Below are 14,273 nucleotides of genomic sequence, written 5' to 3'. Positions count from 1 at the left end.
TCCGCTTTTGCAAATCTTGGATTATTAATGGACACTGTCTACGGGCGAACGATTATGTTGTTCGGAGAACCGCGATCTTCTTATTCCAATTATCCTCGATTTTATCCGCGCAATTATGCCGGTCGCGTGCTGGCTCGCGGGTTCCGACAAAACGCGCATATTAATGTTTGTTGCGTCATTGCTCCGTGTATTTACTTTCAACGTATCCAGATTATTAATATATAAGAAAGCAACTTTTTAAAATCCACGCTTATATTAAAATGCGCTGAAAAGGAGAAAATAATTTTTTTCCTGGTTCTACCAAAATTAAAATAACATACGCTGTATTCTCTAGAACATTTTAACAATGAAAATGAACAACGAAACAAATGCTGATTGGCGAGGTAGAAAATGTTTATTTTTCATTTTGCAATTTTAATGTACGTTCCGAGTAGATCCAGATTTAATGCACGTTCGTCTGACCACGGATTTTCAAGTGTCTGTTTCCACTTGCATCGTCGGAAAATGTCAGACATCAAATTCCGGAACCACTCGACCCAAAATGTTTCACAACGCCCGGTAAACGTTTTATGCATATACAGTTTATTACTAAATTTTTAACCATTTTTTAGGTACACACTAATGTAAAAATCGATTTAGATGAAACATGGAAATTTTTTGTGGCGACTTAGAGTCGTTAGTAGAGTGCTTGAGTAAAATTTAATCGATAGAACGGAGGCTAACAACGCGTGCGTCCGCCGAGAACCAGGATGACTAAGAAAAATAATCATGATCGAGCAGGCAGTCTTGCACAACTTTCTACCTCAATAATTTCATCGGCCGGTTAAAGAGAAGAGAGCGACCGGCTATGTCGAATCATTAACAGGCAGGTAATCTCGAATCGAGGAAAACGATTAATCGGAGGGGCGCTCGTTCGACATCCTCGAGGATGAGTCGACGCATGTTCTCGGGGCTACTCGATCCTCAGGTAGAACGGAAACCACGTGGCACGGCAACAGGAAGAACACGATTTCAAGGAACGTTATTACAGTTTGCTCGTTTTCACGACCCGTTCTCTTTGCTCTCGTTGCATCCTGTCACTCCGAGCAGATTTATGTGCGGAAAGAGCACAAAAAGTCCCAATTTCGAACGCTGCTTCTCTTTAGACTTCGGTCAATTTATGAATTACGTTTTTATAATTTGGCATATTCGGATGCAAAAATTGTGCTTGTCTCGCGAGTTGTATTGGGTTGGAAAGAAAGCTCGTAGCGTTTTCAAATTAAGAATCGAAGATAATACTAAGGTATTTATTTATATGTTTATTCAATAACACAGAACAGAATGGGAAATATGTTATTGAATAAATCTATGAATAAATATCTGAATTTTAGCTTTCAATTTGAATTTACAAATGCTACGAATCCCAATTCTAGTCTAACGCTTCCTCGACGCTGCATTTGGTCGAGAGGGTAGAAAGTGAAAACGAATATGTACTTTTTTAAATACTTCCGCGTGTTGAAATGAAAAAATTGTACTTGACTCGCGAGTTACACTTCCTTCACGCTGTATTTGGTCGGGAGGGTAGAAAGTTGAAACTTAATTCTTTTAGTTTATAAACGAGTACACGTTTATAATTCAGCATGTCGAGGTATGAACATTATACTTGCAACACGAGTTATATTTAATGTATGCTGCACTTAATCGAGTGGATAGAAAGTGGCAATTTGAAACACCTACTACTTCCCCTTAGAATTCCTACTACTATTTCTAAATCACTGCCCTGGTGTGCTAAATGAAAGCTCTAAATGCTCTCCTAAAAATCGTTGATATTCAAACCGCTATAACATCTTCTCTGTCATATAGCTTTCATATAACTTTATATATAATTATATTAATATATTGTATCAATATATTAATATTATCAATATTATATTAGTAATATTATATTATTAATATTATATTAATATTAGTATATATAAATTTCGTATAGCGCTGTCCCAATTTCTCCCAAAAAATTTCTCCACCGCGTGGGAAAAATGATTACATACATATGTCAAACAAATGCTGAAAAATCTAAATCTTCCCCATAGAAACTTTTTAGAATAGAAACCATAGATTTTCAGTGTAGAAAATTTTTTACCACAGTAAAACCACCGTGGACTCGGAGAATGAAGTCTCCCCTTTCAAAAAACCTTTCGAATCTTGCCGTATCATTTTTGCTTACCATTTTATCGAGCGAGAAGTGTGTCGTCGCACATCCATCAACTCGATAATACCGTCTTGTCGCGCAGATTTTGGCAAGTCCTCGTACAAATGAATTGTCCGGAAGGTAACGAACGTATCTGGAAAAAAGCCCGTCACCTGAGGGAGGTCACCTTTCGCCGAATAACGATCGTCAAGCCCCCACAGCCTCTTCGATACACCGGGTTTCCCGTTCGTTCTTGTCCACGCAGCGTATACACGGTCCTGGCATTATCCTGCCTCCTGTACACTCGTTCCTTTCGTGTTGCAACACGTCCACGGAACAACAACGGGCCAGCCACAATCGGATGGAGAGGGAAGGGGGAAAGGAGTGGCAAGTGCATCGAACCGCTTTCTCATTCAGGGACGTCTCCACTCTGCTCCCCCCTGCCCCTTTCTCCTGTCCTCGCGACTCGATTCAAGACTATCCGATGCTCCACTTTTTTCCCCCCAACCCTTGCCTCCTCTTCCTCGACGGAGAACGGCGAAAAAGGGACGCCGGAACCTGTGGAGTTCGATGATTTTCAGGAACGAGGGGGTGGGAGAGGGTTTATCGATTTTTGTTATGGTGTTGCCGCTTCTAAAGCTTCTGGGATCTATTGGCAGAATTTTACGGCGGTTTCGGAATTTTTCTCGATTTTTGTTGTGGTGTTGTTGGCACTTGAAGATTGTAAAACACAACTTTTGTGTTATAGTGGCTCCGGGAAGTCACGCCCTTCGACTGGTCGCGTTTCATTGGATAGAATAGGCTCCGCTCATCGAATGGGCGTGTTCATTGACTATAATGTGCTCCGCCCATTGACTAGTTTCGTTCTATTGGCTAGAACAGGCTCCACTTATCGAATGGGCATGTTTTATTGGCTACAATGTACCACGCCCATTGAGTAGTTGCGTTTCATACGTTAAACAGGCACCGCCTATCTGTTAGGCGTGTTTCATTGACTATAATGTGCCCCGCCCATTGACTAGTTGCCTTTCATTGGCTAGAACAGGCTCCGCCCACTAGCTAGTCGCATGGTGGGGATAGTAAAGTAAGAAAAGCGAACGATTTTGAGTATCAAGGAATGAAATATGTTCGAGCAATTAAAAGGCTCATATTACAGTGCTTTAACAGACACTGTATATTACTCTCGAATGTCAACGTGACAGCATAATCACACCGTGAAAACTTGCTTAGCAAGAACGTCGGTTCCGAGGAATTTTTGTTCGCCGACCTGTCTTTAGTAATATTTTCGCCGATGGACTATTACTCGGAGCATTTCGTGATTAATGACGCGCAACGCTGGACAGCAGGCAGTGGTCCCTCGCTGTTGCATCGCGTCACTCGCAGCTATTTCCAGGCCGTGCTGTTCGTTATTTACGCCGAGAGGTCCACGAGGAGCTCATAACGGTGCACTGAAAGCTGCCACGGCCGATCGTAACTCGCCGGTGATTTTCTATTATCGCCGCCTCCTATCGCGGACCTTATTAATAGCTGAAAAAAATCCGTTTACGGTTTCTCCGTGCGGCTCTTGGCCGCGCTTCCTGCTCTACACACCGTGATCGTCGCTCTACCCATCTACTTATACCCGTGGAACAATGTCCTCGCGCCCCATCCCCGCTACCTTATCCTATTCGCATCTTCGCTTCGCTGCGTTCCAACTACGAACTTGTTACTTTCTTCGAGGCGCGCTGGAATCGTACCGGCTCTAATGGCGATGCTAATTAGCTCCCGGGCAACTTTGGATTTTAGCGTAGTCCGGGCCTGGGAAGCGGAGGTTTCCGTTTGTTCCGACACAATTTTATTAAAAGTCCTGACGCACGAACCGTGAAACAAATTTTATAATATCTGGGTAGAAGTGAGAAAAAATATTAAGCTTGCTTGTAGAAGTACTGTTGTAGGTCCATTCTTCGTTGAATAAAACCATCGACAGTTGTATTAAATTATATTAAACGATCTGCATAGTTTAATACAATAATTGCGTTTTATTCGTTGAGACAAGTCCCGCCCATCGAGTAGCCCCGCCTCTTCAGTTCCGCCCTGCAAGTTGTCACGCTTCCATTGGCTGAAACAAGCCCCGCCCAACGATTAGATCCGCAGTGGGGATAGCCAAGCGGTTTTACAGAGATCAAAGCATACTTAATACATGCTTCAAACTAAAATGTAGACGATGTACTAAAAAATTTGAAAATAAAGGGTTTTCGTACCGAGACTGATTGGTTCTCGAGTAATTTAGATGTCCAGGAAGCCACTGAAGCGTCGATAAGTAGAAGTTTTGTTTCTCAATTGGAATTAATTAATGCTTATCGACAGGTTGGAAGCCCGATTGCGATTAATAGCGTAGCCGATCGGAACTCGAGGAGAATTTTTGCGATGTATCGGTAGTCGATCGAGCGCGACGAGGAGAGACAACGACTGGTTCTGGTGAATCTCCCGGAGATGGGTCTTAATTAACGATGAACGCAACAGGTCTGGTCACAATGGGCCTGCAGAGGCTGATTGCCACCCACGTGCACGCACGACCGCAGGAAACTCGATTCCGCATGGGCAATATATCTCTGTTTCTATCATTTCCTTGTTACGGGGCTTAACGACCGAACAGGAACCGACTCGAATTTCGATCTGACTCCTCCTTTTTCGGTCAATCCAATCGCCGAGACCGTTTCTCTCAATCTATTTTGATTAACTATCCTCGTAATTTGTATTCGAGTTTCTCTGAACCCTATTATAATTCGATTTTTATTTTTCATCTTAACAATTTTTATAAGTTGGACATAATTGTTGGAGACTTTGGCGGCAATTCACAATATTGGTAATTGGTAACGCTCTCTCTAATTGCATTATAAACTGCTTTATATATGTGTATTCAATAATTATATAGAATTTTTAATTTTAATTGGAGACACCTCGGATAAAATCGATTGAAAATCTGTTCGTAAATCTTCGAGGAACTTGGCTCGCAACCTGCGGATCTCATCGGCACGTGTTTGGATATTTAAAGATCCCCTTTCGACGCGCCTCGAATTTTCCCATGGTTCGAGTCTTCCTCGAGGAAACTCTCAACTTTTTCTGCGCACGGAATTAGATCCTCGATGGATCTTTTCTTCGTCGCGACGATAAACGTGCCGTCGACAGCTTAGAAAAACGTTTACACCATGGGGAACATGATTTATGAACCTCCGATTATTTCCTGACACACTACATGCGCCTACATACGCTCGCAAAAATGTTGGCAATCGAAACAATAATAAATCACGCGAACAGAATCGACAAACATACTCCTTTTGATCGAACACTTTACTTTTCAATATTTATTAAAAATTTCAGGGCTTCTTTCGTGGGTGCCATTGTAGTTCTATATCCACAATCAATTTAAAAAATTTTTATTCACTTCACATGTATGTATGAAGGCTTCATTTATCAATTTTGTAATTCATATTTTCGAAAGTACCTCTTGCAGACATTTTATTCTTTCTATTCTTCATTGAATATAATCGCCAGAAATTAATAAAACAATTTCCATTTGATTTAATCGAGAAAATAATTCGATCACATCCTTTCCCAAATTGAACGTTATAAATTTGGACACTGTGGTTATTATACAGAGTTTAATTTTTTCTATTCAAGTTGTTGCAAACAACACTCTATTAAACTGTCTATTAAACTTATTGCAAATACGCTTTTGTATACCGGAATTATTGTTATAAAATGGCACAAGACAGGTACCAATTAAAGGGCAAAGGGTGCACGTGTCTCCCGAGATCGAGGGCCGCGGATTTTCGAGCTGGCACCGGTATGCGGCGCGTCGTTCACGGGATCTATAGATCACCGGATCGGCCGGGCCACGTACTACACGTATACGTAGGAATGCCCAAATTGGTTTCACGAGCCGCGGGTTTATAGATGTACAGGGCCGCGATCGCGCAGAGGAATTCAATTAGGCGAGCAATAATGGAATCAAAGAGATCCTCGAGCGCGAGCGTCTCCCTGGAACCCTTCTCCAGCCTCTTTACCCCCTTACCCGTGCATCATCCCCCACCTTTTTTCGGCGGTTCGATCCGTGGGATTTCGACGACACGCGTTTGTTTGTCTTGTTTCGATCGATGGTGGGATCCGGCGAACAGATGCGCTACCGAAAACCTTATTTATTCAGAAGCAAAAATGGACGACGATCCCCACCAAAATTTATTGCTTGTATGAATATCAATGTGTTTCTCGAGATGCGTGGCCACCTGCGGATGTTCATGCACAATAAAAATAAAAATTGAATTTGCTTCCCTCTTTAATAGGTTCAATTTTTAATTTTTCATCATAAATGCATTTTCATGAAATGCACAAAACGTCAACAAAAACAAATTCTTTTCATGATTTTTCTTTTAGTCATACACAACATACGAATAAGTCTCTAACCAGTCGACAATGAAGTTGACAATTACAAGTTCGTGCAATGAATTTGCAAGAAGCATTACACGTTTACAATTTCGAATTTCGCAGATTTGATTTGTCCGCGGGGTGGGGCATATGAGAAGCGACCGGGAAGACGCAGTGCTCGTTGATTTTATTGTCGGAATAAAAGTCGAGCCGGCTGGATCGTAAAGCGCACGTCTCAATTCCGGCCGAGCGGTAACGACGTCCGGCATTCATGCGTCTTCGCCGCGATCGATATCGATCCGTCGCGTCGTGTCTTCGGGAAGGATCGAGGAGCACAAACCAAGCAAAAGCAAAAGCCCGGCGCGGCGCACACCGTCCCGTGCTCCCGGGGTTTCCTTCCATTTCTGATCGGGAACGATCTTCTTAGGCTCCGGCTCGTCCATCGACGAATGAAGTGGCGGTACGTGCTCACGATCCGCCCGATAGTTTCATCCGGATGGTCGATCGCGATATCGATAGACAGGGCTCGGAGACAAGCGTCAGGATCCCTTTGAGATCGCCTCGTTTCTGCCGGGAGACGAGAGGAGACTTCATTCTGTCCGTCGTTCGGCCTCGAGACGTGTCCCCGACGCGAAATATTGCCCTCCTTAACGTCCCCGACGCTTGTAATTGGAAAATCAACGTGGAATCCGCGAGCGATCGAGATCCTAGAACCGCGGTAATACCTCTCTGCTTGTCCCGGCTTTTTGCTGGAAGTGAGATGCCGGGCGGGATTTACTTGAAATTATTCTCAAAGCTCGAGCGTTCGAATCGCTGAAGAGTTTACGAGGTTGAGAGAATTTGAAAGTACAGCAACGTCTCTATAGATGCTCGGAAAAGTTCTCTAACTTCGCACTTGATTGTAACTCCCGAGAGAAAATCATTTTCAAAAATACAGTACTGCCCCTGTAGTGGTCCCAGAAGTACAGGCAGGGTCGCCAGATTATCAGTTGTCCCCCGACTGCCACGTGACGCGTTTCTTCACGATGTCACGTGACTAATCCGATACTGGCAGAGACGGGGTACTCTCCTCAATTCGACTTCCCGATCTGGCGATTCTGAGTACACGTGTAGGATCTCGGTAAGAAACCGTGGAAAATCATTCAAAATTATTTGAAATGATCTGAAATCTGTTTCCGGGGGTGGGGGAGGCTCGCCGGGAATGTCGGGAGCGATTGCGTGGCGACCATTGAGGAGAAAGGAGAAGAGGATCTGCGAAATCAGCGAAATCTGTCTGGGATTATTTAGCGCTGCGGACGAAGACGGAAGGCTGTTGGAGGGAAGAGGACGAGAATCCTCCGCGACGTCGCCCCCCTCTTTTGTTGTAACCCCGAAATTTCGATTTCGTCGTGGCCCTTAGGTATTTTAACGAGGCCGATATTCCGTGTCGGCGGTGCCGAAAGGACGACGAGGACGAGGACGAGGACGCGGCGACAACCAGCACCACGAACGAGGAGGACCCAGGCGAAAAAAGGATCGCAGAGGTCCTTCCCGAGGGGAGAAAGAGGGTACGCGATTTCGGGACTAATCTGGCCAATTAAAAAGACCCGAACCGGGGAGAGCGACTGGCCTACGGATTCGAGAATCCGCCGATGGTATTCGCTAATGAATCCTCTCCGTCTCTGCGCCGCTCTTCTCCGCTCTGTTCTGTTCTGTTCCGCTCACCGGGGAGCAAGGTTACTCGCGATTCGATTCCTGCGGCGTCCGCGGCCTCATTTTCGCGTCCCTTCGGTCCCCCTTTTTTTTTCTTTTTCGCCGGAGCTGTGTGCCCGGCTCCTCTAGCCGCGCACCGATCGACTCTCCAGGAAAACGTTAATTAGGAGAGCTCTCCTGCGACCCGCGTACGCAAACGGATTCCTCCTAATTGGACGCGCATAGCCCGGAAATTTTCGGCGACCGACGCGAGAAACGAGCGTGAGAAAACCATGGAATCGCCGGGGAATCCTTCAGCGAAGAAGAAATTGTTTATGCGAGCCCCCCACCACGCTCCTCCGCGCGGTTTTAGCTCCGCTTTTGAAGCCGTTGCGAATGATCCGTCCCTCTGTTTGAGACCGATGCGCGGTCGCTACGTCACACAGTGCAGTAAGCCAAAGTAGGCCAAAATACGATTTTTCAAATCATGCGTAAGGCGAAAAATTTTAGTTGTCTAAACTGTTGGAATATATGAACAGCAATGTACCAGATGTATTTTTTTTCTTTTCGCCCGTTTCTGATGTATACAGGGTGTCTCAGTGTCTTAGCCAAAGCAGGCCACCTAAACATCTCCTTTATGTTTAATGACACAAAAAATATATTTATGGCATAATTTAAATGGTATCGAATGAGTAATATCTGGGAAGAACAATTTTCTTTTGTCCGGTCATTTTTTCATAGTTTTTTCAAGGTCATCGTTATTTTTTTATCGGGAAAACTATTTTTGTTTCTATTCGATCTTGTTAATGACTTAAGCGTATACAAATGTATTTTTTCAGCCGCTATAAGATAGAATAAAAAAAAATAAGTTCTCCCGATAAAAAAATAACGATGAAAGAAATTATTCTTCTATGATATATTCCTCCTTCGATACCATTTAAATTATGCCATAAATATTTTTCGTGTCATTAAAAATAAAGGAGGTATTTAGGTGGTCTGCTTTCGCTGAGACACCCTGTATTATAAATATACAATAAATATAATTTAATACAGTTTCATTGGAACCGTCGCGTCCATAGAAAATAATTTCAAAAAATTTCCGAACCCTGTACAGTTAACCCCTTCGAACAAAACGAAATGTCTTCTATAAATTATTAATATCCCTTAAATCTAAATGGAATTCTATTTTGTCGCAGTCGATATACAGCCTTTAGAGATTATGCAACACCATACAATAAACATAAACATTCTTCTTCTTCGAAGAAGTTATGAACAAGTCAATGTAAATGAGATTTGTCCAATTTGTACAAACGATGATAAAGCTCGGGATTAACGGAGGCTGTTCCACGTCCGCATTAGTCACCAGAATCGTCGACGGCCGAGCTTAAGCGATTTCAGAAGCGGAAGTCTCGAATTAGATAGGGATAAACGGGAGAAGTCGCCGAGACGTCGTCGAGAGAAATCATAAAGCCTGCACGGAAAGTAAGCTCGTTAGGCTAGGTCGCGCACACACTCCTCGTTGCATTTGCAATGCAACGAGGGGTCCCGCGACCGTTAAGAAAACCAGGAGGAAGCGCAGGTGCACGCTCGGATAGCTAAAACAAGGTGACCGAGAGACCGGAGACCTGTTCAAATCTCCGGTTGCACTGTCCGGCTCGTGAAAGTCGCTATAAACTCGTACCTACTGTACAAAAGAAAGAACCTACCACTTTCCTTTCTCTAAAATTGGAGAAAGTTCAATTTCATCAAGTCCGAACAATTTTAATGTGCTCTTCGTTGGCGAGCGGCACGTACCTTCTTGGTAGAGACGATCACAACTGCATGGAATATAATATCTTATTCTTCAGCTATGTTATAGTACTGGATAGTAAAACAATCTTAATGAAATAGAATCCTCGGATCTAGGAAAATTGTTGTGTGACTGTTAGAGAGGCAGTACTGTACTCCGAAAATGAATTACTATTAATTTAATGTAAATTCTCAATCGCAAGATTTAATCATGTTCAGTGGGGACTTCCAGCATAGATTGAACCGAGTTCTCAAGTCAGAAAGTCATCGAGACAATTATGGAGGTTGTACTGTACTTCAAACATTAATTCTCATCAATCTTAAGATTCTCAGATGTTCAATGGGGATTTCAAGCATAGATTGAACCGAGTTCCCAAGTCAGAAAGTCATCGAGACAATTATGGAGGTTGTACTGTACTTCAAACATTAATTCTCATCAATCTTAAGATTCTCAGATGTTCAATGGGGATTTCAAGCATAGATTGAACCGAGTTCCCAAGTCAGAAAGTCATCGAGACAATTATGGAGGTGCTACTGTACTTCAATAATTAATTGCCATCAATCTTAAGATTCTCAGATGTTCAATGGGGATTTCATGTAGATTCAGCCGAGTTCCTAGGTGAGACAGTCATTCAAACAACTATGGAGGTATTACTGTACTTCAAAAATTAATTCCCATCAGTTTTAATGAAAATTCTCAATCTTTATTCAATATTCGTCTCAACTCAATTTCAATGTGTCAGTCTATATGCCGAGACTGGTCCTCGAACGATTAGACTCTTTTACCTACAAACGTACCGTTAGATCATTAATTATTCACTTAAAAGTCGGCAATAAAGTGGCTGTCTGATTTCGAAAGGAATTGCTGAAGGACTAAGGGCTCCTCTCCATAATTTTTGACCGTTTCCGTGGATAATTGGTTCCTCGAAGCGAATAGTTCGGGAAGAATTCGATCCGATTCGGATCGGACAAAAATTTCGGGAAAGAGCAGCGATGAGAGCGCCGGAGAGAAGAGGAGAGAAAGAAAGAGTGAGAGAGGAAGAGGGGTGAGAGATGCACGAGCCACGCCGGACATAAATCGTGCCAATTAGAGCGGCGACCGGTAGTCACAAGTTCGGCGAGCGAGCTTCGTATATCGGCCGGCACCTCTCCGATTCGGTGAGAGAACACCGACGGACAAATGTCTCAAAGGCTCGCCGCCTATCGTAGATTTGTCTGCTGGACTTCCGCGGTATGTCCGAGAAAACGAGAATAAATTGGTCCGATCGGGAACGATACCCTCGGGAGCCACAAGAGCTTTTCAATTTCGAGAAACACTGCCGCCATCGTTCCTCCGAAACAGTGCAGCCTCTGTCCACAAAACCGCTGCAATCTGCACATTTTCATACCATCGATTCCAAAATTAGATCGAAAATGCATACTCCTCCTGCAAAATTAAAAACGCACGGAACAAATCAATCTTTCGAAGACATTAAGGTGCTTCACACCCAAAAATCACTGAAAAAATTATTTTGAAAAATAATGTATCTAAAAGCTACGTTTAAATGAATGCTTGTAGAAAATGCACGCTTCTCCTGCAAAATTAAAAACGCTTCGACGAAATGCATTTTCCGAAGACATTAAGGCGCTTCACACTCAAAAACCACGGAATAAATAAATTAAAAATCAATGTATCTGAAAGCTGCGTTTAAATGGATGCCTGTAGAAAACGCACGCTTCTCCTGCAAAATTAAAAACGCATCGAAGAAATGAATTTTCCGAAGACATTAAGGTGCTTCACACCCAAAAATCACTGAAAAAATTATTTTGAAAAACAATGTATCTAAAAGCTACGTTTAAATGGATGCTTGTAGAAAATGCACACCTCTCTTGCAAAATTAAAAACGCGTCGAAGAAATGCATTTTCCGAAGACGTTAAGGTGCTTCACACCCAAAAATCACTGAATAAATAAATTAAAAAACAATGTATCTGAAAGCTGCGTTTAAATGGATGCCTGTAGAAAATGCACGCTTCTCTTGCAAAATGAAAAACGCATCGGAGAAATGAATTTTCCGAAGACGCTAAGGTGCTTCACACCCAAAAATCACTGAATAAATAATTTAAAAAACAATGCATCTAATATGTATGACAGTTACGTTTAAATGAATGCTTGTAAAAAATGCACACCTTTCTCGCAAACTTAAAAACGTATCGAAAAAAATTAATTTTCCAAAGACATTAACCAGGTTCGCGTCAAGAGCCGAGCAAGAAACAAACTGCGGCGCACTTCCTCGAAAATCTGCACGCGTCATCCGGCCGTGATCGACGTTCACGATCGTCCAGGTTCCCCTAATCAGGAATCATTAACGAGTATATAGGGCCCCTCGCGCGGTAAATTGAATCTTCGCGGCCGTGAACGAGGAACGATGCGGCGCGTAAAATAATTTCAAGCTCGTCGAAGCGTGTCGGAGCGTATTAACGAGCGTGACACTCGCGTGCCCGGTTTCCACCGTTTCGCGGCGTTCGAGTCTATCCGATTCCGTTTGAATCGGCCGAGCGAAACGGGAACGTAGGTATCGAACGAAAATGAATAGGTCGCGTTATCGGGATAATCGATGGAAATTCGTTAGCGCCGTAGGAATAGAGGAGGATGCCGATTGCCGATTGTCGATTGTCGATCCCGGTCGGGGCTTAATAAATGCTGGGGGGACTCGGTTTAATGCGGACAACCAGTTTCCGAACGAGGGAGAGCGAAAACAGGGGGACACAGGACAAGGAGGACGAAGAGGACGAAAAAGAAGAACACGACGACAGCAGTGCCGCGGCAGGTGCACGCTCCACGACTAATCTACATGCGTGGAATGCCGTTAAATTAAGGAGCTCGCAACCTCTCCCCTCTCTTCTTCCCTCTGTGCCTCTCTGTCATTCTGTCTTTTGTGAATTTTTCCACTTGATGTAGGGCAACTGAGAACTTCTTCGTTTCTTATCTCCTAATCTTTACAGTGCTTCGCTATACATCGAAAGAAATTTGCGACAAACAACTCTTTTGTACAACGTATAATTCAGAAGACATTCGAGGAGATCAAGTTAGTCGTTCGCCACTTAAGAAACGTATACCTGTCGTAAAATTGCGCCAAAAAAGAGTGAGTTCTTTTTGAGATGTTAGTATGATTAGTAGCCTCTGCGGATCTTTATGGATTTATGACTTATCAAAATCTTCAAAAAATGCTGGAGTATCAAATTCAACAGAATTTAGCACGATTTTTGTTTATTTTGTGTACCACTTATTTATTTAGTTTGTTGTACCAATTTCTTAAAGTTTGTCTACAAAAATTGAAAATTGCATAAACATCCTCAGTCTAACGATTAGTTTCTCAGGTAATGTGTAAATAATTTTGTTTTTAATTGCTATTCATCACGATTACGAAGAAATTACGTAGAATGCCACAGATAGAGAACTTATATATCGTGACCTTTATTTTTTCATCACAATTGCGACCACAATAGCAAATTTTTAAAAAACTCCACATTCTAACACCTCAAGGAAAAATTCCAAAAGTCCAATTTAAAAATGTTATTCGTATTCAGAGGGTGTGCGAATACTGTTTACACCGAGTGTACAGCTCCGAGTTTATCGCGTTCCACCCGCAACAAACAATCCTAATTACTTTCGACTAATAAATAGCCGCTAGATAGTGTCGTGTCACGTTGTTGCACACCCCCGCGAAACAAGGAAACGCGATCGCGCGGATAAGAGACACACAGGAAGGGCCAGGCGGACGAGGTGAAACCAGCTCGAGTGTTCCATTGTATGAAGCAATTAACTGATTTTCATAGAGACTACGAGGAGAGTGTTCGCGGGAGCGTGTAGACTGGCCGAGCTCCACATTTCTGGCGAGAGGTTATGGGAAAAAAAGCGCGGTGGCTAGGACTATAAGGAGGACTCCCCTTCGCGAATAAATTATGCCGCACAGAGGCGGAAAGTCACGCGATCCGGACCTTAAGGTCCTTAAACCTTTCGCGTGGCATCGGGGACACGCACGCGCGATTAAGATCGACAGGAAACGGCCAGCGGTGGGACACGATTTCCCTGAACAAGCCGAGTTCCCCTTTTGTTGGCACCGGCCGTACGGCGAAACTCGTTTCCCCAAAATTTCGCCGCCCCATTGTTGATGATTCTCTGGATTATGGGGTTCAACACACGATCGGATCCGCTTATACACACATCGCACAGAAGAAGTCGCTCGAGAAACTCCTTTCTCC

The 14,273-nt window shown here is 43.3% G+C and overlaps 1 protein-coding gene across 1 annotated transcript in view; it reads left to right on the top strand.

Moving 5' to 3' along the window:
* The window catches only part of Fng (Fringe glycosyltransferase), a 101,164-nt gene that overhangs the window by 71,905 nt on the left and 14,986 nt on the right, over positions 1-14,273 (top strand). The gene's annotated exons all lie outside the window — the stretch shown is intronic.

Source organism: Lasioglossum baleicum, chromosome 12 (genome assembly GCF_051020765.1).
Source record: "Lasioglossum baleicum chromosome 12, iyLasBale1, whole genome shotgun sequence".
Taxonomy (NCBI): Eukaryota; Metazoa; Arthropoda; class Insecta; order Hymenoptera; family Halictidae; genus Lasioglossum; species Lasioglossum baleicum.
This window is presented reverse-complemented; position numbering and strand designations above follow the sequence as displayed.